The following is a 26,134-nucleotide window of genomic DNA, read 5'->3' on the forward strand; positions in this document are numbered from 1 at the left end:
GTCACAGAAATATTTATTTATAGAAATAAATGCATGAAAAAGGCAGCTATCAATTCAATTCAATAATAAGCAAAAGTAAAGATATTTTCAAGTGTTGCCAAAGTGAGTGAATTACAACTATAAAAAGGCAAATAGCTGTTAAATTTATTAATGTTAGAAATGCGCTCAAAATAATAATTCTCGCATTTGTGAGTATACATCTAGGCGTGCACAATTTTTCTTGGCGTCACTTGCATTGTTGTTCTTGTACGTTGCTCGTCAGCATTCACAAGCACAAGCTATTATACAAAAGTTTAAATTTACACGCCATTTTTCCATTTTGTAGTGCTTTTGTTGGCATTGATAGCGCATCAGTTGCGCATATTGGTGGCTTATGCCGCACACACGCACACATAAAAATAACAATAATATATTAGAGTATCTGTAAGCATTGGCAAGCACATGGAAAATGCATACCTGTCAATAACCGCCCGCGGTGCAAAAAAATGGCACGCAACACTATTTTATGAAAATCGGCGATTGCTGCAGAAGAGCTGTCGGAATATTTATGATGTGGCAGAGCGCTTTTGAAGGCTACCTTTGCGTGTGGTTACACAAATGTACATTTATAAGTGTATTTAAAAGTGAATACGTGTATTGAAAATGCATTTGTGCGCGTGTCTTCTAAGTAAAATTTTACCAATGCCTTTCCTTACTTCAGTTCTTTAATATTTTTTGCAAGAAAAGTAGAGGAAGAAATGACTTTGATAATTCGAAGACTTTATAGAAAGATATTTTACTCAATGCTTTCGTCTATTAATTTAGTATTTAGTGCTAGAGACTTACACGATTGCATTTCATCCACAAGGTTACAATAAGCCGTACTGCATACTATTAGGCGCATTGTTTTAATAAAAATCTTCTGCCATTGAACAAAGTATACCAAAAAATTCAAAAATTTATTAAAAGAATCCAGTAAGAAAGGGCTAAGTTCGGGTGTAATCGAACATTTTACACTCTCGCAAGTTATTTATTTGACTTTATTAATATAACAAACAATTTGACTCACATATTCGGTACATATATGGTATAAAGTCCATTGAAAGTTTGAAAACCCTAATATTGGGTATATGGGAACTAGGGGACGTTATGACCCGATTTCACACATTTTTTGCACGGACACATATTATTAGAAGAAAATATTCCCTCTAAATTTCGTTAAAATATTTGAGATACTTACCTATATATTTTCGGTAAAAAATTAGTTAGAAGCTCTGAGATCCTCATGTTCGTTAAATGGGGCCTTGAATACTTATAGGTCCATTTCGAAGATTTTTAGTAGGGATTTACTATAAATGCAGAATTTGTGCAAAGTTCTATTCCGATATCTTTACTAGTGCTTTATTTATATATTGAAAAGTTAACGATTCAGATCGACTTCAAAGTTTTGCTATATGGGAAGTTAGCGTGGTTGTGAATCGATTTTCCCATTTTCAAACTATAGCATTGGGATGTCAGAAAATATTATAAACCAAATTTCGTTGATATTGGTCACATAGTTTCTGAGATATGTTTTATGACCCATAAGAGGGTAGAGCCACGCCCATTTAAAATTGTGTATACCAAGTTGAGTGCAGCTCCTCTCTACCATCTTTACCATGAAATTTAAAGTTTCTGGTGGTTTTACTTTGTAAATTTAATCATTTTTAGTAGTTTTCAACATAACCTTTGTATGGGAGGTGGGCGTGGTTATAATTCGATTTCATCCATTTTTGGACTGTATAAGGTATTACCTAAAAGAAGGCAAAAAAAATTAATTGAATATATAATATCTGCAAGTTAATCGGAGTACTCGGCTAAATGAGCTTCTCCTAAATGTAGGCAACATATTTTTTTTTTTGCCTACACTTAGGCGCGTCATTTAATTCTGATTTTTTTTTATAAATTTATAATTTCGACTTGAAGTAAAACTTTCAAAATTTAATACCTTTAAAGACAAACTTAAATAAACGTTTATACATTTTTATCAAGTCTCATTTCTTTCATTTTATAAACTCTTAATACATATAATACCTGTTATAGACCATATATTTTAAGTCCAAAAAGGTATTTTTATAAAATTTCTGTTTTTTTTTATATTAAAGCATACCCCTTAATTTTTTCTAGCTAGTTCCTAGAATTTTTACCAATTTCAGTATATTAATTTCCTCTTTCCACTAGAAAAAATATGTAATCGATGACATAACCCACACACGTATACATGTTTTTCTTCCCTGCTCTTATATTCCTTTCACACATTAGCATATTTAGTTCCTTTTAAATTTAGATTAAATTATACCGTTCAATAACAACACTCTCCTTCTAAGAAGATCACAACCTTGAACACCTTGAAATTTCTTCCAATTTCCTAAACACTTTTCCTTGAACTTTCAATGCTTCCTGCTGCCCGCACGAGCAGAACATAAGTGATTGTGAGTCAGTGTGTGTTTGTATTTGTTAGTGTTATAATCGGGTAAATGTGCTGCTCATCGCGTGCATCCTGCTGGGTTCACGCAAACGCCCAAACGTTTCTTACTACTGCCAGTACCAGTGTATTTAACCTTTCACACACGCACGCATGCAACCAAAGACAGCTCATGTGTTTATATATTTTTAAAATGTAACCAACAATTTAGAAGCCATTGAGACTATCATTAAAACTGTTTACTAAAACGGAGAAATATCAAGTGAACAGAGAACTTAATGTGCAGTAGTGGTGGCGGTTAGCCGAAGAGCTGTTGCAATAAGAGCTGAAAGCTCGACATTTTTTTGTTTGTTTGCCATGCGTGTCGGTTAAAGAGGGGAAAATGGCTGTGTAATATGAAGATTACCGAGCAGGTGCACCAGCCAACGAGTATGAGTATATCAAATGCATGCGACGACCTTCCATTAGAGCTCACCTTCAACCAGCGGTGCATGCACTGCAGCAAGGAGGAGCATAGAGAAATATATGTTTATGCGCATATTTACCGCTACTTGTCTGAACTGTTATTGTTATAACTGTTATTATTTTCTTAAAACACTAGCCAAGCTCACGCACACACACACACACTGACGCACGCATATGTGTTTCCTCGTCAAATTTGCCCGACCATCCTTGCTCCAATTGCAAACCTGGCAAACCAAAGCGGATTTCCGTTTACCGTTTGCGTCTTCACGCTAACTGCAACTGACTGCGTTTCATATATACATATGTATATGTGTATGTATGTGTGTATGAAAAATGCTAAAGAAAACGCAGGTTGCTTTAACAGCCAAAGCAAGTGGCAAGTGAATTAAATTTAATGTCGAGAGGGCAATGCAGTAAAGGAAAAGCAAAGAAATTCCCACACAAGCAGCAAGTAAGCGCAGATATTAAATAAAAATAAAAAATAAAAAAACAACAAAAAACAAAGCAGAACAAAAACAGTAAGAACAAGCGCAACAATGCAAAATTTCACAAGATGCAAAATCTAAGCAACAAAAGCGAAGAGAGAGAATTTCAAGAAAAATGCCAAGCAGCAGCAACTTTGAGCGGCAAGAAAGCGCATTCAACGAAATTAGGGCAAACATAATCTTTGTCGTGTCACAGATTTCGCTTTCCGGCGTCGACGCGCTCGACACTCTCAACCACTCAGCCACTCGACCTCCGAACTGCTGTGTTGTCGCTGTGTGTCTGTGCCGCTTAAGGTTATGCAAATGGTATGCACCTTACGGATGTGGAGGGTCGGCGATCACTTATCTGCTACGGATAAAAGTGCTGTCAAGCAGCGGACAGCGGCAGACAACGGCAGCATGTTCTGGCGCATTTGGCTGAGAGGCCAGGCCAGCTTAGCATTGGTTGTCGCTTGTATGCATTTGCATAAGAGTTTTTTGCCCCATAATTTGCTATAACCAAGGGTTGACTCTTTTGTTAGGGTACTTTAACGTTCTAACGAGAGAGAAATCCACATTTAGAGTCTAACTGCGTTTCTTTTATTTAGTTGAATATTCAAACACGTTTTTAATTGAGACAATTAATTTTTTAATTGAGCAGTTGAAATTTAATGCCCACATGTACTTAATTTATTTAACTAAAAATTGATATTTAATATTAATAACAAATTATTATTTTTATAACATCAAATCAATTACCAAAAATACCGGATTTTAAATGAAAAGTTAATTTATATAAAATATGAAAAAGAAAATCATAATTAAATTCATTAAGCTTTAAATTGAGCCATGATGTTCATTTATGCAATCAATTTAAAATCTTTCTAACCCAATTTTGTTTAACTAACAATCTATAATACAGCGAATTTGATTTGATCTTATAATTTCGCTTTATTAACACAAAAATTTTCTAAAGACACTTATACTCCTTATTGAGTCGATTAAGATTTCAATTGAGCCATCAATATTAAATTGATTGGTGACTTATGCTATATCCCCTTTTTTGAATTAATGTACATTAAATTACATATTAATTGTGCAATTAATTTAATTGAGCACGATTAGCACATTAACTTTTAAAATCAAAAAGAAGAGTTTCCAAAAAAATTGCGTTGTTAATTGAGTCAATTAAAATTTTAATTGAATAAAAATATTAAATCGATTACACGATTCATTAAATTAATTATGTAATTAAGACTAATATTTGAATTAATATCTTAAAATATTCATTAATAAGATCTTTCTGCCATTTGCAGCAAACAATTTTCAAACCTCAAGACGGCGTTATCAATCCATTAAGTGTTTTGCTTACATAATGAACTCACATGCAAGTCCCGAGTCCCAATCGAATTATGTACTACCTTACTTATTTTGCTTTATCCGCTTCTTCGATGTTTTCTTACAACAAACAATAGCCTAGTTTGTTTGTTGTTGATATAACAGCAATAAAAACAACAAAAACAACAAAGCGCATCTAAATATCTGCCTCTGCCGATTTTTCTTCTCCCTTTTATCTCTATCTTCTGCACGTTGCTGTGCAAAATCTGGGGCTAATGTGATTTTCTCACTGCTGGTCAAAAGTTTGCATTTTTGCGCTGCTCCTAAATGCTTTACTTAACTGTACTTTTTTCTTTGTTTACTACATTTTGCGCTTCGCTTTTTCTGGGTAAGAACTTTCTTTCTACGCTTTACAGATTACCGCTTTTGGCACCTTTAATGCACTTTTCTCACGCTGACACCAATTTTTCTTCAGCGAAACAACTCAAAGCTCATCTTTGCGCTAATTTTAATCGCATTAAAGAGTTTTTAGGCAAACAAAGTGTTGAAAATTTTGTTGCATCGTGCGCTCAAATGATTTAAGGATTTAATGTAAAAATGTTTACACACTTAAACACTTTTTCTTCATAAGAATAATTTAATAAGATTTGATGCTTTTGTGGTATAAAAATTATGGATATAAGTCATTAAATTAGCTCTCTTGATATTTTTACAAATATATATATAAAAGCGATCCTATTTAAAAAAGCTTTCTTGTCACATATCAATGAAGACCTGAATTGTATAAGTACTTAGAGAAAATTAACCAAGTTTCAAAGGAATGCTCTACAAATGTTCTTAAGGCGCTTTCGCTCTCAGTAGGACATTCAGTAGTGATCAATGAAATATAAAGCTTTCGATTTTGTGTACTACAATATACATTTAAGTTGCATGACCTTCATCAGAATTCTTATATATATCAAATATACAATTTCAAATAAATGTTAGTTATAAACTAGTCTTAGATAAAAGGATTATATGGAAAAATATTGTCAAAAGCTCAGTCAAAATCTTTCTTTATAAATTTCACGTTTTCTATTTCAGATGTTTTTTAGGTATAAGTTTATTTTTTTTTAGATTCGGATAAAATAATACTTCACATTAAATTATTTAAAGAGAAAAGGATTAAAAATGCCAAAATTTTCCAAAAGCTCACAAAAAAGCTTTAGTAGAGCTTTTATATAAATATATGCACCCATGAATTATATTTTTATTCATTATATTTTCTGTCAGGGAACACAAAAAAGCTCAAAAAGATGTCAATAACCACTTTTAATAACCTGAAGTGTCAGATAGCCCATTCTACACGTCTCTAAACTATTGAATTATTTGAAAAGTTCACAGCAAGTAATGATATACGAGCACATGGCAGCAATTTCATTAAGCCAGCTAATATCAAGGCAGTGAAATAGTGAAAAACTAGCATTTATTTAAACACTTTAAGTGAATTACACGCCAATAGGTAAGCGCCGTTATACGCACTTGAAAGCATCTAAGAATGTATGTGTATAAGAGTGCCTTACATTGCCGCTGAGCTGACCAGGCGAAGTTCTCGCATACTTCACCGCTGCAATAAGTAATTACAACTTGGGAATCTCATAAAAATTGAACAATGCTTTAAATGCCAGGCAGCTGCGGAGCGAGTGGCTGAGAGCCAACAAGTTTTCACAGTGCTTAAGCATAATACGCAAAGGCAGACACACGCACACACTAATGCAGCTGTAAAGTATGCGAATGCTGTGGGTATTTGTGTGAGTGTGTGTGTGTGAAGGCATAAAATATATGAGTGGGTGTGTATGTTCAAGGTATTGAATTTATGCGTTAATATGGAATACTTATTGCCTACATATAAATGCTATAACCGCTGTTCTAAGTTATGCTGCTATGTGCTATGCTATGTTTTTGGGCTGCACTTTTAATTTGTATTTACCTGGCGGCGTAGCGCGCCACTAAGCCACGGCCCATAAATTCCGACATGAAAATTAAACCGACAGAGCAATTTCAGTTGTAAATCTTAGAGCATCAATGGGTGTGGTGTTGGAGAGTGTAGTACACCCACTAACCGACAATCGAGTAACAAATAAACGTGGGCGCATACATACACAACTCTACAACTACAATAGCTGAACGGCACTCCAATTGCCAGGGCTTGCAGGTGTGTTCATAATTTCCTACAACAGCGCACACATACACATACATACATAGGCAGCTACAAGCAATCCCCACAATGGAACTGAAAATATGCGCTAAGGCACTCGCAGTATCCACAACAACCAGAAATATTTGCTGTGGCATGAACAGGCACACACACACATCCCCTCAAACACAAACACAAGAAGAATGCCAGTTTGTAACTGTGTGCGCTCCATTTCATACCCAAACATACCAAACTCCAAGCGCATCCACTTGGTTGCCCCGTAATCGCACTTCATTTCGCAAAGGTTATGTTGCAGGTATGCCTTGCATGCAACATACCGTTTATGCAGCGGAAGTAATGTTGTATTACTGTTGTAACGGCTCGAGTGTTTATTTCAGTGCGCGCGCCTCCCCTCGAAGTAACAACAACAACAAAGGCCGTACCATCCAAAAGTACACAAGCTCGCCCTCGCCGCGGTGGCACAGTAGTTAATAGCAACATGCCACACGATGCGGTGCAAAATGAAATGTGGCCGCTAAGAACTGGCAAAGCTGGCGTGTGCAACACAAAACTCGCGCCGTTATGTTGCACTGGATTAATGACAAAACGTAAATCAAAAGTCAGTTTGCAAACATGGGACGCACACACACAGCCATGCACTGTGTTACAAGCGCGCCCACAGCGCTCATCTGCTTGTTGGCAGAGTCCCTGCGGTTTGTTGGCGTTCGCGTATTTTCGCTTTGTTGTTGTTGCTTCAAATTCTAGCTCAGTTCATAAGCGGCTCAACCCGGCGCACACCGGGAAGCAACCTGCGACCCAGTCATTCCACAGCGGGACTTCAATGAGTATGCAGCGAAGCAGCGTTGTTGTTGCAGCACTGAATGTGCGGTAAAACGTACGATCTTTGTCTAGAAAGTATCATCATAATTCTTGACGCTGTCACAATGCCACAGCATCCATAAATGTAACAGTAAATGGAAACAACACGCGATTCCACCGAAGCAATGTTGTAAGCTGCTGTTGAAGTAGTGCGTTTGTGTGTGTGGGATTGTGGTGTTATGAGCATGTGTTGTTGTTGTTGCATGATTATATTTTGCTCTTCGGTATGCACTCAGTTCACTTCGAGATTCACACCTTTCATTAGATTTTTGGTTTAGGAAAGACTTTCTTCTCACAGGGATATCTACCCCATGTATTGACCAGTTAATATACTTGAGAATTATCTGGCTGGATGAGAAAAAGAGCGAATATTGAAATCTACTTTATTCAAGCATAATATTCACTGATCTGTGTCACAACTACTTCGCCTCACTATCTCTTCGGCGATTTCAGTCAAGCGTAACTCCAACAAGAACCTATGCCTTTATCATATGAAGCTTGCAATAAAGAAGATTCTCTCTGCTCTCTTTTCAATAGAAGACCACCACCTTTTTGCACTATTTTTCCAACATTAATTCTTTTAAAGCTCTCCGAAAGCTTCAACGACTCAAAATAAAAACTCTTACCACGGGAAGCTTATTGACATACCTATCTACTCCAGTTAAGGGCTGCAGTTTTGAAGGACTTTAAAATTGATCGATAAGCTTTTTCAATATATTTAGCTGAATTTGTATGTTAAGAAAGTTTTATGAATAACTTCAAACATTTATTCATGGCACATGACCACTATTGTCTATCAAAAATCGTCAAAAATATTTATCTAACGTTATGACAGATACAGATTAGAAAATACCATGTCATGGTCTCAGTTCTTATAGTCAACGCTTTATTTTATATCTAACGGCATTCTTCTACGATTGAAGACTACATATAAGTGACTCATATACATATATGCGCTATCCCTATTTGTACCTATACCATCTATTATGCTGACCCGTCCTTTATAATTTTCCAATCTATTTTTCCATTTCTATCTACGTAAAAAATCATAACTATACGAACTTCACTCCTAGACTTTTTTGTTGTTGTACATTTCGAATTCCAAGTCATTACTAGAATCACAACTATGATTAGTGTCCCATAAGTCACCGGTCAATGTGCTCACTCACATCGCGCATTTGAATTACAGTCGAACTAAAATTCTTTGAAGAGTTTAAGCGATCAATTTGTCATATTAATTAACTGATTCAATTCCAGATACTGTATATTTTCTTTGATTAATCACCGTGGTTGATTACATTAGTAGTGGGTGAACGTTTTAGTAGTCGTTTCTCGCAGTAATAAATATTTTGAATTGTTATTTATTGATATAAGCGCTAATGGAAAGCTTGCTGAAGAAAATTTCTTACTTCTTTTACACTTAATTATACTTGAAATCAATTCATACATATATCGTGGAAATCTAAAGAAATATATTTAGACAAAAACCATAATCGGCGTCGAATATGTTGATGTTTGGTCAGAGTGGCTAATCGTACCTCTTTGCGTAGCATTAGAGAGTAGCGATCAGAGAAATGGTGAATCGATGATGCCAGTTATAGACTATTAAAATGTAGAATTGAGAAGAGACATTTGAATACGGTTTTCATTTTCAAAAAAAAAGTAAAATAAACCACTTATTTAATAAGATCATCATCTCTCTCGTCATCACCCTCGTCACGCTTGTATATTTGAAAAATCAAGAGTCTTCCAATATTTGTAGTTTGCGTCTTAGATGTTATGTAGGTTTAGAACTGCCTCTGGAGAACTGATGTTGATCCTTTCCATACCAGAAAACCCTTTGTAATTTGATATTACCGGTTGACGGTTTCAGAACTTAAAATTTGTGTAATGGCCTAAAAATGGTGACTTTTAGGAATTTTTATTAAAAAAATATTTTATCAATTATTTCAAAATTTTAAGAATATATTTATACATGTTTCAAGAATATACAGTGAAATTTTGTGAAATGTGAAATATGAAAAATTAAATATTTTTTTAAGTTATAGTCGATATCCAACTGCTCGGAAAAAAGGTCCTTCACTGCTGCAGTGATTTCAGCCTTTTCCGTGGATGAAATCTAAAAAAATAAAATTCTCCTTAAACTAGATAATATTGTATGTAAAATGACCTACGATAAAAAAGAAAAATTAAAAATTGACAATATGGCGGCGTTTAAAAAAAATAGTCGAATTTTACCCAAAATTTTAGTGATTTTTGATCTGAAAAAATTCGATTTTTTGATCAGATCAAAAATCGATAGGTCATTGTACGGAGAACTATATATAGAACATGTAAAAAAAAATCGATAGTGATCGGATCATTTTTTTTTTGAGTAATCACTTCAGCAAATTAGGAAAATGCTGTTTCGAGAAAAACGCGTTTAAAGATAACATGATCGTTTTCACTGTTACCGAGCGGCTGCTCTTTAAATTGCTATAACTCAAAAACTATTTGCGACATCGATTTGAAATTTTAATATGTTATTTTTAAAGGTGTAATCTACCGAAATATGAAACAAACAAAAAATTGTTTTTTTTTTAATTTCACACTAAGTGTGTGTAAGTATTCTGCATCAATATTTTAATACAATTATATATATCTTATATTCAGTACTTCAATCCGTCATAAACATTTTGCGAAATCGTAATGAAATTTGTTTGTCTATAAGACCGTTCAATAATTTATAGCTCGTGAAAAGAAAAAAATAAAAAAATCCAAATAATTTTAGCATTGAATAGTACTTTCGAAGCCAAAAAAGTCAAATCAATCAAATTAGAATCACATATCACAAAAGTACTAAAGTAACAATAAAAGAACAAATTATATGTGCTCTTTCCAAAACTTACTTATTTGGAGATTACAAACTCAGCGCTTTACCTGTAAAAAAGCCATAAAATGATTTCTCTGACATAACACTATAAATAGATTACGAAGCAATAACTGTAAGAAACGCTTTTAATGTGCTTTTCAGCTGATTAAACGTGAGCTTAAACAGAAAATAAAGGACTTCAGCGAAAGTGAAACGTGGTAATAAGCTGCTACTTGCACCTACCACCACTAACTGTATTTCATAAAAAAATCAAACAGCAGAAGAAAGTAAACTGCAAAGCGAGCGTCGCGTGGGGTGGGAGTTATAAACATAAAAGCGCTGACAGCTGCAAGTGTAGCGTCAGCTGGTTTATAGCCCCCGAAAAAAAGGCTGCTGAGTATCGCCGGATTGTTGACTGAATGATTGGCTACACATGCCGCCGCATGATTGATACACAACGCGCTCTCTGATTTCTCAGCAGTCTTTTTGGCTTTGACTTGGCCGGGTCAGTGACGTCGCATTATTGTTTTCTACATAACTGTATTTTTATGTTTTGACTTTTCCCTTGTCGCCAGCCAGCTGACTGCCTCGAACACGTTTTGTCGCCCCCACTCACTCCCTAGCGGCATACTTTCTCTTATTGTTGCTGTTGTTGTTGTTCGCTTTATTACTTCGTCTTTAATAAAAACATAAAAATTTCAGTCGAATCTATAAAGTTGCACATTGGCAGTCCGTTACTTTGGCGTCATAAAAATTCATATTTCAGGCAGCAACAAATTCATTGCCGAACTCGAACTTGGAACTCGGAACTCGAAGAAGGTATTAAATAATGGGTCGTTAAGTGCATGAGTGGGCAGGGGCAGGGGCTGAGGCTGAGGGGCTGGGAAGCGAAATGTGTGCGCACAATGAGATAAAATTACATATATTTTAATAATAAATATTTCGCAATGAAGTGTATGCCTGTGTGGCTGTATGTGTGTTCTAGTGAAACATGTGTATGTTATTTGTATATTTCCCCCGGCATCGACCCCTGCCACCCACGTAAACAGCCTTTTGTCTCAGCGCTCATGACGAGTTTATCATAAAAACGCGACAGCGCCGCCACGGGCACAATAAAATTTCGTCCATTATGTCAAATAATAAAATATTTCCCCTCTAATATATTGCTTGTTAATTTTTGCAGTAATTTCCTTTTATATGTGTCATATCAGCAGCTTGCAGCGGCCGTTGGCTGCTCCGCCTCCTTCACGGCCTACAAACACAGGCGCAAACAAATCTCTTCCTTGCCACATACAGCATTTCCTTTGTTCTCACTGCGCTCTCTCTCTTTTTATTACGACAGTTATTTGTTCTCTAAGTGCTTATTTGTTTTTGTATAATTTTAATAGGCTTTAAAGTTAATAAAAGCAATTTGAGTGTAGGAAGCCACCCTTGAAGAGTTTATATAAAGGAGTACTCTCTAATGCAATTACATACTTTTAGGCACTCTTTACTTTAAGTTTAGGAAATGGCTGTTCTTGTTACTAATTCTCTCAACTTTAATGAGTCTTCGAATGACTGACAGTTCTAAGGACTTTTGGGATTTTAAGAAGAAATCAAAAGTGTTTAAATAATTTTAATATCATCTAATTTTAAGTATGTTCTATAGTACCTGTTACACTAAGTACATGAATCCAGGGTCATTCGGAATAATCAACTAATATATATCTCTTCCTGTATGATCTAAAGAATCCAAGTATTAGTGTCCTGTATTATGGGGTTCCAGTTATCGAATAGCAATTAAAAATTATCAAATTTCTTTTATAAAAGCTTTTATAGCTGACAATATTTACAAATACCCTATATATGATATACTATGGCATAAGGTTCTTGAGGCTACATCTCATAAGTCTCCTCACAAAACAAGTATATCATTTCATCAGTTTAAATTTTTTATCGGTAAATATCTGAACGGTAGCTTCAATCTAATGTCCTCCACTAGGAGTGAAAAAGAGACAAATATTGAGAAGATGAGAGCGAAACATCACATCATTCATTTAAAGTCAATTTCTAGGAGAGGGAGAGAGAGAAAGCAAAAGCCTAATAGAACACTTCTTAGATAGATAATAAATTTTCTCTCAAACTAAAACTTGTATTCTAAATATTGTATTTTGATTTACTATTCTAAAACCTTATGTCGTTCTATTATCTAAAAAATAGTAGATTTCTTTATATGCCATAAGTTTCAAAACAAGATATAAAAATAAGATTCTCTAGGACTCTATTTCTTGCATCTCAGCCAGATAGTAGTTTATGTTCTTAATCTTCATGTTAGTATTTCTATGAGACATAGTAGAAGAACTCTCATTTCACTCTTGCACAAACTCCTTTGAAAGTCGGAGCCTGATCAATGAAATCATTCTAGGTAAAATAATGCAATTTGGTATATTATATTCTTTTGGAGAAACGTTTTTTTTTTCGTTGGAGAGAAATGTTATCTAGACTATAATCAATAATCACGATCATTCTGATTAAAAGTGTTTTGTTTATTCTGACAAGAGCTCCCTGAAAAATTTAACCATATATTCATGAGCGAGTTATAAAGGAAATTGAAGTATACAATTAGGCGATTGTTATATTTACTTTATCTAAACGCGTTTGCTTTCCTTGATAAAAGTGCTGCCTCTTTATATTTCAATATTATACACATGCTGCATTACCTCTTTGAATATATTCCATTTTTCACATGATAAAAGAACAAAAAAATGTCACCCTATTATGCTGGTCAACTCACACTCACAATTTGACGAGTACAGGGCAGAATAAATGCAAAATGTTTTTGAGAAGAGAAAACGCTATAAGTCATACGCCCTTTGAGCTATGTTTAGAACTACGGGAGTTTTACTTGTGCAAAATCTTAAAATTTTAACAGACTAGTTTACTATTGAGGGTATTAATACTTTTTTTATCATATCCCTATTAAAAAAAAAAAAATAAATTTATCCCTTCCAATCAAAAATTTCCACATTTATTTTTAACACTCAATTTAATATACTAAAATACACAAGATTATAAATTTTCCCTCGTCAGCGCAGTGAATTAAAGCCGTCTCAGCATAAAGCACACACTCAGTTTGTTGCTGTACGATGAAAGGTAAAAATGAAACGAAAATGATGATGAAGCAAACCGAAAATTCAGTAACCCACCGAAACTGCAATGAAAATCCACTTAAAGCACGCTCACATACACCGCCATAAAAGTACGCTAATTACCAATTTTCTCTGGCCGCACAAGCACAAGCACAGGCAACACAGCTTAGTGTACACTAATTGTTATTGTTGTTGTGCGAACTGCGCTTACGCAATATAACATTTCCTGAACACAGCGCTATAAAGTGTATGCGCCGCACCGCAATCGCACAAATGTTGGACGAGGCGACGTTGAGGTGTAATGATGTAAATGAGTGGAAATGAGCTTTTGTTTTGTTGTTGCTGGTAGGCGCTGTTCTCATAAAAATACAATCAAAACATTTCGACTGCATTTTCGCAAGCCATTTGGTGTTGACTTCGCTTGCTTGCTTGCTTGTTGTCGTCAGCGTCCATGCTACGTGTCAGTTTCATAGCCTACCTTAAGGCGTTTTATATTACTTCTGGTTTTTGCTGTTGTTTTTTTCGTTTTTTTGTTTGGTGTTCCTGACCATTTTCATGTTTCCGAAACAAATATTTTTATGACCCAAACATATACTACTACATTTCTATCGTTGTTGTTATTTTTATTACATTTTTCCTGGTCGCTGCTCCAACGCACTTCTTCATTACCACTCCACTGGATTAACGTTTATTTTAATGAGTTTGCATTGCTGCTCACTCCACCACTGTAGACCTATTTTTATGTTGTATTTTATTGTTGTTGTTGTTTTTTTTGCATTTAACGGCTATTTAGCTAACCCCTAAACGACAAGAAGCGCTGCAATATTACTTTGCGGTGCCCCACCAAAGGCATAATGACGCTTAGACTCGCTTCGAATTTTTCAACCTTGAGCAAATTGATGGAGTTTGCGGTCAACACCTTTCATTCACCGTTTGGTTATTTGCAAGCAATCACTGTGTAGGTGGACCGTAATTAATTAGTATTTTTCAGAAGTATATAAAAGTGGTTTGCGTACTTCGAGGAAATATTTTTGAATTTTATTTTTAAGGGATTTTTTTCTTTTCCCAGAAACCCTGACTTTATGGGTAGTAAAATGTTGCTTCATTATTATATTATAAAATTGTTTTTTATGGGTTTAAATTAAAATAAAGCTGAGTTCCGTTAAAGTACTGGATGTGTAGGATATCTAACAGAGACCTACCATATTACCTTAAAATACATACTCAGTGTGAAATGATATTGGTCGCTTAGTAAAATTGTTTAGTGTTTTTAATGCCCATGTCTCGCCTATTGAACCACATATGCCACCCTAACCCACACCATCATTAATATTAAATGAGCAGTCGTTTAGGGACAGTCCACTTAATTGCTATCTAAGCGCTCATACAATCAATAATAAACCATTAAGTGACGAAGTTGATTGTCGCAAAAGACTTCATCAGCAAAATCAACTGCATTGAGTGCACACAACACACTACAACACTACAAACAATACTTTGAATACTCCACTTCGCTCCATCGACTCCATTGCCTCTATCCAAAGTCAAAGCCAAAGTCCATTTACTCCATTCGAATATCGAAAATTAAATATGCTCTTAGTTTATGTGGATAACTGCTAAATACCACTAAATACCCGAATGAAAGACACTTGTTAGACTCTGACATGTCTAGTCACAATCAGTAGCGCTCTAATTCACCAGCTGCTCTCAGTCTCACCATTAAAAGCTAATAAATGCACTAAAGTGACTTTGTTAAGTTGCAACAACACACACACACAAACAATATTATGTAGCTCCATGATAGATATAAAGTTTTCATGTTAATAACCAATCTAATGCTAATAGTACGATTATGCACGCATACATTGACAACAACAACATATACACATATGTACATATGTTTGTATGAGGTTAGTAACGGTTTAGATATTCGTAACAAGGAGCAAGTAGTCCAAGGTATTTTTGAACTTGTAAGCGGAAGTAATGTGGTATAGAGTAGGCACATATAAAGAGTTTTGGAAAATTTATAATTACTTTCGAAAGTAATTTCCTGATAAATTGCCCCAAAGGTAGTTTAAAACTGTTACCTCCCTCAGGGATGTAGATAATTCTTTATAAATTTTGCGGTCACTTATATTTGAAATTACTATAAGTAAGATAACTATCCAAAAAGAATGGTGGGAATGCAAATTTTATTCATTTTATTTAAAAAATTTGTTATGTGCGTGGTACCGCTCACTTTTAAGTAAAATGTGATGTCTCAAAAAGTACGAGACCGATTTTTATCGAATTAATTTGACAATATTATGATTACCTTTACTCGTTCCCACTTCCCTCAAACGAATTTAATTTTTTTTTAATTTAAAATTTTTTTTTATTAATTCTTTCCTTTAATAAATAACCCAAGGATTATCAGGAGTATAAAAAAACTGAGTTCAACGCTTACACCTCATATGTGCCAACTCTGTTCCCAAAATAACCGCAATCGCTTCATACCATATCTGCACCCGTATTTAGCCTCTCCTTACTTGTGTGAGTCTTTTTAATCTCCACCGCAAAGTCATTAGCGCCGAAATGAAAATATTTATGAAATGATAATAAAAATGCGTGCAACGGTGACGTGAATAACCGCTTAAATACCATTTGTTTTATATATTTTTACTTTTATTTCCACATACTGGCAATATGCTCATAAATTGATATGCGATAGTGGCAAATGATTACATTGCATGCACCTGTACTATATACGAGTATAAATATAACAAGTATTTCTATACTTATATAGGAAATTTGTGTAGGAGAAAGTTGGGTTGTTGCTTGATAACAAATTAATTACGCGATAACCCCACCCCACACATAAATACAGTAACTCAACAGGAGCAATAATGTGCCAGGTATACAAACAGAATTACAATTTTATTTTCTATACACATTCGTATTTCTGTCAATATGGAATGCAATAAGAGAAATAAATAAAATTAAAATAAAGATAAAGATAAAAGAACTAAATATAAAGAACTGTAAAAATATTATTGGAATATATAATTTATTAGTTTTTTTTATAAGTTTTATCACTTCTGTATACACTCAATCGTTCGTTGATCGATCATTGACAGTGAAGTACCTCAATTTTTCCTAAACTGACAAGAATGATTCATATTCCAATGCTTACTGAAATAATAAAGAATCGTTATCAAACCTCAAAAATAAAAAAAATTTTTTTTGCATATTAATTTCTAATAATATTATCCTAAATTTTCAAGTCCATCCGAATAATAGTTTCGGAGAAACAGCCTTTGGAAGGTGTGCGCTCCAAGTCAAGTGCTGTTGTTACTCAAAACTTTGAAGTCGTTCTTCTCGGAACCGTGTTTTCAAAGTCGGTTGTCAAATTTTCTCGTAAACTACTCAACCGATCTTGATGAAATTTTGCACAGGTGTTCGAGATACAATTTACTCGTGCTTGAACCAAGAATTTTATTTTTTTTTTTTCAATTACAACTATTTAAAAACAAAATGTCAAGCAAATTTGACCGAAATTTTTATGTTTTTTTGGAAAAATTTCTGCCAAAATTCCAATTTTTACTTTTTTTGTCTTTCCTTCGTTTAAGCACGAGTTTATAATCTTCCCTAAAATATTTATTGTTGTTTTTTCATTTTGTATAATCCTGTCAGGAGTTATGCTGACAACGCGGAAGCACCTTTTTCCGAGGGGTCACCGGAAATGACGTCACAGTGGAGGAGTTTTAATTTTTTTTTTTGAATTTCAGAAATTATTCTTTAAATATGTATCTATTAGACAGAAAAGTTTGAATTAAATAAATAATTTTATTGATATTGAAAATAGAACATTTTTACTCGACAAAACCCTTGTAACCCCTTAATAAGACTTTTAGTTCAAAAAAATTTTTTTTCCTTATGATATTTAAGAAACGCATATATTCCGTATTGAGACTTAAGTAGGGAAAAGTGAAAGTGTGGAGTACTATCAACTGATTGCTGATCTAGTTCTCTATAGTTTTTCTTACTGACTGTCCAACTGCAAGCAATATAAAGTATTTCAATGAAATGAATTTGGTATAAAATACTTCTCACAAAAATCCAAATATTTTTAAAAATTATTGTAAATATATTTTTTAAGTAATTTTCACAATAGTTTATACTTTATCACTCATAAATAGAGATTCAAATGAGTAATGACTGTTAGAGTGGTTGTATAAAAAAAAGTGCTTGGGATATTTGTTTACTTTATTAGCTTTTTATTACCAAAAAAAGAAATATAAAAAGCCTTAATTTATCTATACATCCAGTATTCTCTACTAATTTATCTTTTAAATAAAGTTTTGATCACAAAAATTTGAAAATATTATAATTTTTATTTTTTGATTTTAATAAAAAAAAATTAATTAATTAAAATTAACAATAATTTTTCTCACAATTTTTTCTTTATTTACTAAATTTTCCTTAATAATATTGCTTTATAAAAGACATAATTTAAATATACAAATTTAAAAAAATATTTAAAAAAATATTAAAAAAAAAATTAATAGAAAACGATGAAAAAACTCAAATTTTAAATTAATAAAATTACCAATAGCTTTCAAATACTATTTGTTTACGTTTTAGCGGATTATCTACTACCTTTTGTACTATTTTATGCAAAATATGTTGAGAATGATAATGATATACCACCCTAATGATTATAAATTATCCTTAAAATCAGTGTGAGGTCACTACAAATTTAAATAATATATTGTTAAAACAACAATATATAAAAAAATATATAATATGCATATATTCTAAAAAAAAAAAATATTTATTTCTTATTGAAATCTTGCAAAATACTTTGTTTAAACGAAAAACTTCTTTATAAAACAAAACACAGTATGCCAACTAAACACAGCTGCTGCAGTGAGAATGTTTCGCCGCGTTTCGTTAAGTTTGTAAACAGACAAATTTGTTATCAACTCAACAAACAACCGATTAGACCAGTCACGGCGAGAGCGAATTAAACGCAACTCACTTTTATGGCGCTGAGCTACACAGAGACAGAGAGAGAGCGCAAAAAACCAGCACAACAAATGCACAACAACAATGTGCAGGCGCTGGAGCAACAAATAAATAACAGACGGCAACGGCGAATTAACCGCACAGTTTATTTCGCCGCATCACTGGACTATGGTCGCCGCTGCACAGTGTATCTCGTGCACAACACATTCGCCGCTGAGCGACTCGCTAAGTGCCTCACAAATGCTGCGCAGCGCATACATAGAATACGAAAACGAGGAAGCGAAAGAGAATTCGTGCTTGTTCTTTTTTTCGGTAGTTTGGTACAATTGTAAAGTGAAGTGAAGAATCGTGTATGGAGGACTGGATTGTGTGTATAAAGTTATAGAGTGGATGAATACTTCCCAAAGGCGTTTTTCGCATTGTGTGCACGAAATTCGAGTGAAACAAGGAAAAGCAAGCAATTTGGACGAATGTGAAAAGTTAAATTTATAATTAATTCGGAGATAAAGTGCAGAAAAAGTACGAAAAAAGTGCCGAAAAGTGTCTAAATTTGCAGTGAAAAGTGAAGTTTTGTGAATTGTGTTGTTGTTGCTGGGCTCGTGTGTATAGAGACCCAAGCAGCAGGAGGTGCATACAGTCAACTTTTTTTCAACGATTCTCATACGCTTAATCAGCCGCCCTGCAACCAACCAGCAATTTAAGGAAGCTGTCACAGAGAGACTCATACACGCACACACACACGCGCACAGCAACCGATACAGAAGGCCTGTATGCGCTACACCAACGCTGCTGTCATTGTTGTTGGTATATTGTTGTAAGAGTGTGGCACTTTGGAATTAAAGTGTACACATTAGAAGACAAAGGCGAAAAGAATTTCATTAAAATTAAACACTCGCGATTTATGTGAATAAAAGCTGCCTAAAATGAGCATGTGAAAATTAGCTGTGACCAGCAATAACGGTATAAACGAAACAAAAGCCAATACAAATGGTAATAAATGCATATTTTACTGGCAGTTTTTTGTGTATCTTCGTTTGCTTTTGCTGGCTGCTTTTGATGCTTTTCGGCTGGCAGTGAAGTGAAGTGTAGTGAAACAGAAAAGTGGCAAAGTTATCAAAGAAAGTCATACAAATTACTGAAAAAGTGAATGAAAAACTACGCTTAGTACTGTTATTAACAAAAATAGTGAAAGAATTGTGATCAATTTCCATAAGTAACGGCCCACACTACGTTGGGGGCAACGAAAAAATCTAAAAAAAATTTTGTGTGAACGAACGCCCAATTGGCGCTTGGTAACCAGAGCTCAGTGGCAGCTCGCATCGCTTTTGTTGTTGTTGTCAGTCTTCTGTGTTTTTGTTTGTGTGTGACCAGCAATTGGAAGACGGCTGGTCATGCCTCATGCAGCTTGTTAGTGATCCTGTTTGTTTTTGTTGTGTGCATAAAAGTTCTGCTGTTGCTGGTGCCTGTCAGCCTGTCGGCCTGCCAAACCTACCCGCGCCCAGTAGTCGCTTATTCTTTCTCTTCTTCTTCACCGAATTTTAGTGTGCTTTTTGTGTACCTTTGAAGAAATCAATAAAAAGAAAGAACTCTGTCAACTCCGGGTACGAAAAGTACCAGTTTGGCACCAGTAATGCTGCTGCCCTGCCACCAAAAACACCAAAAAAAAAACAACAAAAGAACGGTGTAATAAAAGAGTCGCAGTCGCCAATAATTAAAGTTCGCATACAGCACTATACTCTAACGCATGCAGCTGCCGCATGTGGCGTGTTGCACGTGCTGTGTTGTCATCTCGCTCTCTCGCTCGCTCGCTCTCTAGCATAGCGGGTTTTAGAGTTTAAAATGGGAATTCGCTCTGTGAAGACACTGAAGCAGCAGTTTTCTACTGATTACCATTGTTGTTGTTGTTTGTTCTTGGTCTCGGTTTATGTTTACAAAATGTTTCTTTGCGATTATTTTCGCTTGATCATTAACTTGAGCTCACATTGGCCGCTACTGCTGGCCGCTACTGCTTATTGTTGTCAGTCTTTGATTTCAGCTCTTTCTTCTTCTTATAGCTCGTTTAGACTTCTTATGCGCTTTGTTGCCTTTCTTTTTTGTTTATCTTTTCTACTCAAGCGTTTTCTGATTGGCATACATACAGATATATATATTATATATATAAAATTTTTTATTCACATCGTGGAAAATCGCTTATTGACATTAATCGCCAAAGTCCACAGACAACCATACATACAAACATACAAGCACAAATTACAGTTGAGCTTAAGCGAGTCTTTAATAAAAAGCAAAATCTGCTACAAAGTGGAGTATGTCAATTATTTGACATCAATTAAGTGCCGGCGACTAGCAGTTAAAGCAACAAAGGTGATAGATAAATAGAATATTAATAAAGTATCGACGTCAACAACAATAAGAAAAAAAAAGTAATTGATAATATTTGTTGTGTGCGAAATTGTAGCTAATATAACAGCTGCACTGAACAAGCAGCAAAAAAAACAACAACAAAAGAATCAGCAAATATTCATATACACAAATGTGCGCAACAACAACAAGTAATAAAGCAAAATTCTAACAGTTAAATTTAGCAGTCAGCTAGCAAAGGGCAAACGCCTTAATTTCTGACATTTCACTTTGCACGCGCTCTCGCCGCAGCACTTGCTCTCGCGCTCATACTCTCTCTGGCACAGCAGAACTGTCAAAATGCTATGCGCTCTCTGCCAAATTTGGTATCCTTGTTGTTGAGTCCTTTTTTGCTTTTGCAGCATAGCCAAACACACATACTCTCCCATTAGTTGACTTCCACGTTCGACCGCATTTTCCGCATTGCGATAGTGGAAATATGCATGCAAATCTGATGGCAATGCACTGCAGCTGCAGCGCCAACTAATGCTGAGGAAAGTGTATTTGTGTGTGCGCACAATAGCTCCTCACGGGTTGCATGACCTTTGACATATTTTCTGCCTATGGCGACCTTTTCCAACAGACACAATACCAACGTGCATTGTTGGCGAAAAGTCTCGCTATTTGTGTGCTTCGAAGTTTTGGAGGGCTTATCCTGAAGTTTCATTAAAAAATTTCCAAACTTTTACAAGAAAAAATATTATAAAGTGAAATTTAATATGCTCTTTCAAATTCAGAAAACTACCTTTCCGAAGTACTAAAATGGTTCATATTTAAAGCAACTAAAATCTTGCATAAATCATGAATTAGTATTTTCCGATTTAATATCTCGAAATGACTTAATGAGAGTGCTTCTCAGGACTTGCTTTAGTATGAAAAAAAATTTATTGAGAGAAGACTGAAGACAAGGAGGAGTAGATTAATTCCCACTGTAGAAGTTGATAGATTAAGCAAGACTCATTTCACTACTGTCAAGTCTATATAAATAACCAATAATACGATTCGAAATACCTGTGGGAGATATCCCAGCTGTTCACGATGACAGCTCTGCTACTTGATTCTTATAACTTTTTGAACTTTCCACAGAGCATACCAAAAGCTATTGAAACTTCTCTGAAAGTCTTCTTCCAACATTCCACTATGAACTATTATAAAATTCACTTTATCACTGGAATTATCTGAGATAAGTATTATCGTGTTCTCAGTATCCTTACTTGCTATGACACATACCCGACTATATTCCAAACTTCGAAAACACAAACCTTATTATGATTTCAAGTTCTTAAAGTGTTTTTCAAAAAAACTCAATCGAAGCAAACAGAAAATTGTGACACAGATATAATTATTAAAGCATCTTAGTTAAAGTACTTCCATGAACTATTCCTTTATTTACCTTTATAGAGCTGATTTCGCATAAATAAATTGGATATACTGATCTAGAATAGATTGGACTTATGAACTCTCAAACAATTTCATACAAGGCTAGGCTATCAATTTAAGAATCTCAGTGTGATGGTATTATTTAATATCAGTGCTCAGAATATGAGGTCGCAAATTGTGTACTTGAGTTGAGTCTACTAACTTATATAAAAACTTCATAACTCAAAATTCTTAAAAATATTTTTTTTTTAATATTTTAATTTTATTTCTGTCATATTTCCACTTGGAAATATTTATTTAAATCCAAATATGATTAATACTCGTATAAGCATTGATAATTCAAAATTTTATAATTTCATGATATTAATTATTTCAGACGCCTGAAAAAAATATGAACAGACAGTGTTATCTTTGAAGGGTAACTTCTTTTATTTAAAACTGAGCCTGAATTATAATATTAAAATGTCTTGCAAGAAATATTTATTGGCTCTTTGGAACAATTTTAAATTATCGAGTTATGTCACTTTTGAAGTTAGCTAGCAAAATGTACACAATAATTTGTAATTATCAATATTTTTTAAAAAGTGAATGTGATAGTAATCACTTTTGATATAATAAAAATATAATATAGTCGGTATATTCTGACCAAATCCACCAAATATTTTCGATAAATTATATCTAATTACAATATTAAGTCAATTCAATTGAAAAATACACATTTTTCAACTTCTCCGATATACGAGTAGTTTGTTAAAAATGAGGCCTCATATCCAGGTGTCAAATTGAAAATTTAGAAACAACGGATGAACTATATACAAACATACAACAACAGCGGTATAACAAAAGGCGCAAAACTATTTGAGTGCATGAACTCAAATATGAGTTTATTTTATTTATTTTTTCTTATGTACACAAACACATTTAACAACAACAAAAACAAGAGCTAAACAAAAACTGAAGCTTATAAATATTTTTCACCAACTTTCGTAAACAAATGTAACACAAGAAAGCGTGAAGTCAGAGTATAGATATATATAAATACAGTTACAATATGTATGTATGCGTATGCACATAAGAAAAAGCATAATAAATAAAATGTGTAAATTAAAGCGAAGCGCAAAGAAAGTAAATAAACAAAAGCGAATGGCGAAAGCAATGAAGAAATGATGTCAATATTTAAAAACAATAAAACGGTACACAATTAACTGACGCGGCTGTGGCAATGCGGTTGAAATTGCTCAATGAGTTGCTTATATACTGAAGTATATATATATAAGTATACATATATTTACACAATCATAAGAGTCAATATGTGAACTAGTTGCTGGCAAGCAGCTCAGCAGCTTATTGCCACAAAACATAATTAATTTACAGTTAGCTTGCAAAGAGTCAACTTCTATGCTAGAATTTCACATAAAACAAAAATTTCAAATCAATTTCACTTTAAATCACAACTAATTGAATTTCATTTAAATTAGCAATTCCAATTTCATTCAAAGAAGCTTATGCAATTACGCTCGTTATTTCATGGCAAACAATTGAATTTCATTTTTCATTAAAACAATTCAAATCGAACACATTTCACTCTTTTCTCTTCTAATGCAATTTCCATAAACGACAAAACATCAGCAAGTCACTTTGTTATAACACTAATTAGTATAATCGCATAAATGCAAACAACAACAACAAAACTAATGTCATTTTCAAATATGAAAACTAAAATCCAACATGTCATTTTGTTGTCGTTTAAATTTAATTTAGACAATTTGTTTTTTATCAATCGATTGTCACATTTGACCTGCCAGTCATACCCACATCACTGTTCGAGTGGGTTGGAGAGGCGAGTGCTTCGCGCAATTTTGACATATGACAAATTGTTGTCAATCGTTTAGCTCGTAATCATCGCTAGCGGGTTCAAGTGTGGTTAATTTAAATTCATTTAAATAGATTTGATTATTTTTTTTGCTGCTCAACAACTATATAGTATTTCTCCGTTACTAAAAATTTAATTAATTTTTTAATAATTAACCTATAGTCCTCGAATTGAACAGGTCGTACACATGTACACATTTATAATGTAATGTACATATTTATAAATAAGGCTTTCGTCGTGATCGCTTAACAGTTTCCTTTCTTCAATTGATTTTTGAAAAAAAAAAATGGCTGGGCTTCTACCTTTCTATTTCACTCATTTTTATCCAGTTCGTTCTCAAATCAATTTAGATATCTTAGTCGAGACTCAAACCTTGGACTCACTATGAGACAGTCTAGCATGCCATCAATTATCCTCTTAAGGGGTTATATACAGTTAGGAGGTCGAAAAAAGGCATTTTAATCTAAAATGCAAAAACCAAATAAATTTCATTAACATAATAAATAATCTAGTGATTGATCGAAGGAATTAGCAAAAAATATTTTTTGACAAAATGGCGGCTACTCAAAGCAAAAGGTTCGATTTTCGACCAAAATTCGGGTCTCTAATTGTTTATAAAAACAAGAAATTTTCATCGGATGGGGAAATCTTTCGATTAATTACTAAAAAATGTTGTTAAGAAGCTTGTGTAAAAATTTCAGACCGATCGGTTCAGCCGTTTCTGAGAAATCTTGCTCACCGACTTTGAAAACACCGTTTCGAGAAAAACGAGTTTAAAGTTTTGAAAGCACTTTACATGTAGTCGGCGCGCCTTCACTAATGTGTCTATAACTTCGAAAATATTCGTCGGATCGACTTAAAATTTTGTGTGTGTATACTCAGATATATGTATATATATTAAGAAAACGCAAAAAAAATTTTGAAAATCATAACTGTATATAACCCCTTAACGGATCATATCTGTAAATCTTAGAACCTGTGTGAGAATTGTAGACGATAACGGAGGATATGAATCTGGTTTCTTATGGAGAAACTCTTCGCAAGTTTTGGAGAGATCAAGAATGCCTTTTGCTTATTTAAATTCCCTATTTAAAGTCAAAAATTTACACCATTACTGATTTGTGTTAAGTGCCCCGTAAATTTCTCGTACTGAACGCCACTTCTAAGCATAAATTTTTAAGTTATTTAAACATAGATCCGGCATAAATTTCACCATGAAAATATGTCAAATTATGCTGAACATAAAAGTCAAGCAAATGTGTTGAGTTTGACAGCTGCCTTGACAGAAAATTCATTACCATATATTTCATATTAAATATTAAATTATATAAAATGTAATTAAACTCAAATTATACACTTATTGCACATTATATTAATTTAAAATAAGCTATTAAGCGTCATAATGACTGTCAAAGTTATTGGTAAATAAATGAATTGTTTGTGACAGCTGTCCGTCAGCGCAAACTGCAAATTTGAATTGAAACTGAAATCATTGAAACAAATAGTAAATAAATATATGCATATATTACTATATATATGTATTTCCACTATAACTAATATCATTCAATCAATTTTAAATGTTCATTTAAATACAATTTTTTTAATGAGCAATTCACAACCCACGCATTACGTAATAAAGCAGCATTTGATTGTTTAGCGTGTGATTTACGTTCCATCAACAATTAAAACAAATTGAAAACAGGTTTGACTTACCTAAGCTCATTTGATGG

At 33.8% G+C, this 26,134-nt stretch overlaps 1 protein-coding gene across 6 annotated transcripts in view; it reads left to right on the forward strand.

Annotated features, from left to right (window-relative positions):
* LOC105219052 (tyrosine-protein phosphatase 99A) overlaps positions 1-26,134 on the forward strand; it is a 356,359-nt gene that overhangs the window by 249,346 nt on the left and 80,879 nt on the right. The window contains exon 1 of one of the 6 annotated variants that reach the window (XM_029044749.2): positions 18,902-19,741. The exons of 2 other annotated variants lie outside the window; for them this stretch is intronic. The gene's annotated coding sequence lies outside the window, so the exon portion shown is untranslated. Of the gene's footprint in view, positions 1-18,901; positions 19,742-26,134 lie in introns of those variants that run through there. 3 more of the 6 variants (XM_054226224.1, XM_054226225.1, XM_054226226.1) reach the window with 3 other exon arrangements.

The sequence above is a fragment of the Zeugodacus cucurbitae genome, chromosome 2 (genome assembly GCF_028554725.1).
Source record: "Zeugodacus cucurbitae isolate PBARC_wt_2022May chromosome 2, idZeuCucr1.2, whole genome shotgun sequence".
In the NCBI taxonomy this organism is placed as follows: domain Eukaryota; kingdom Metazoa; phylum Arthropoda; class Insecta; order Diptera; family Tephritidae; genus Zeugodacus; species Zeugodacus cucurbitae.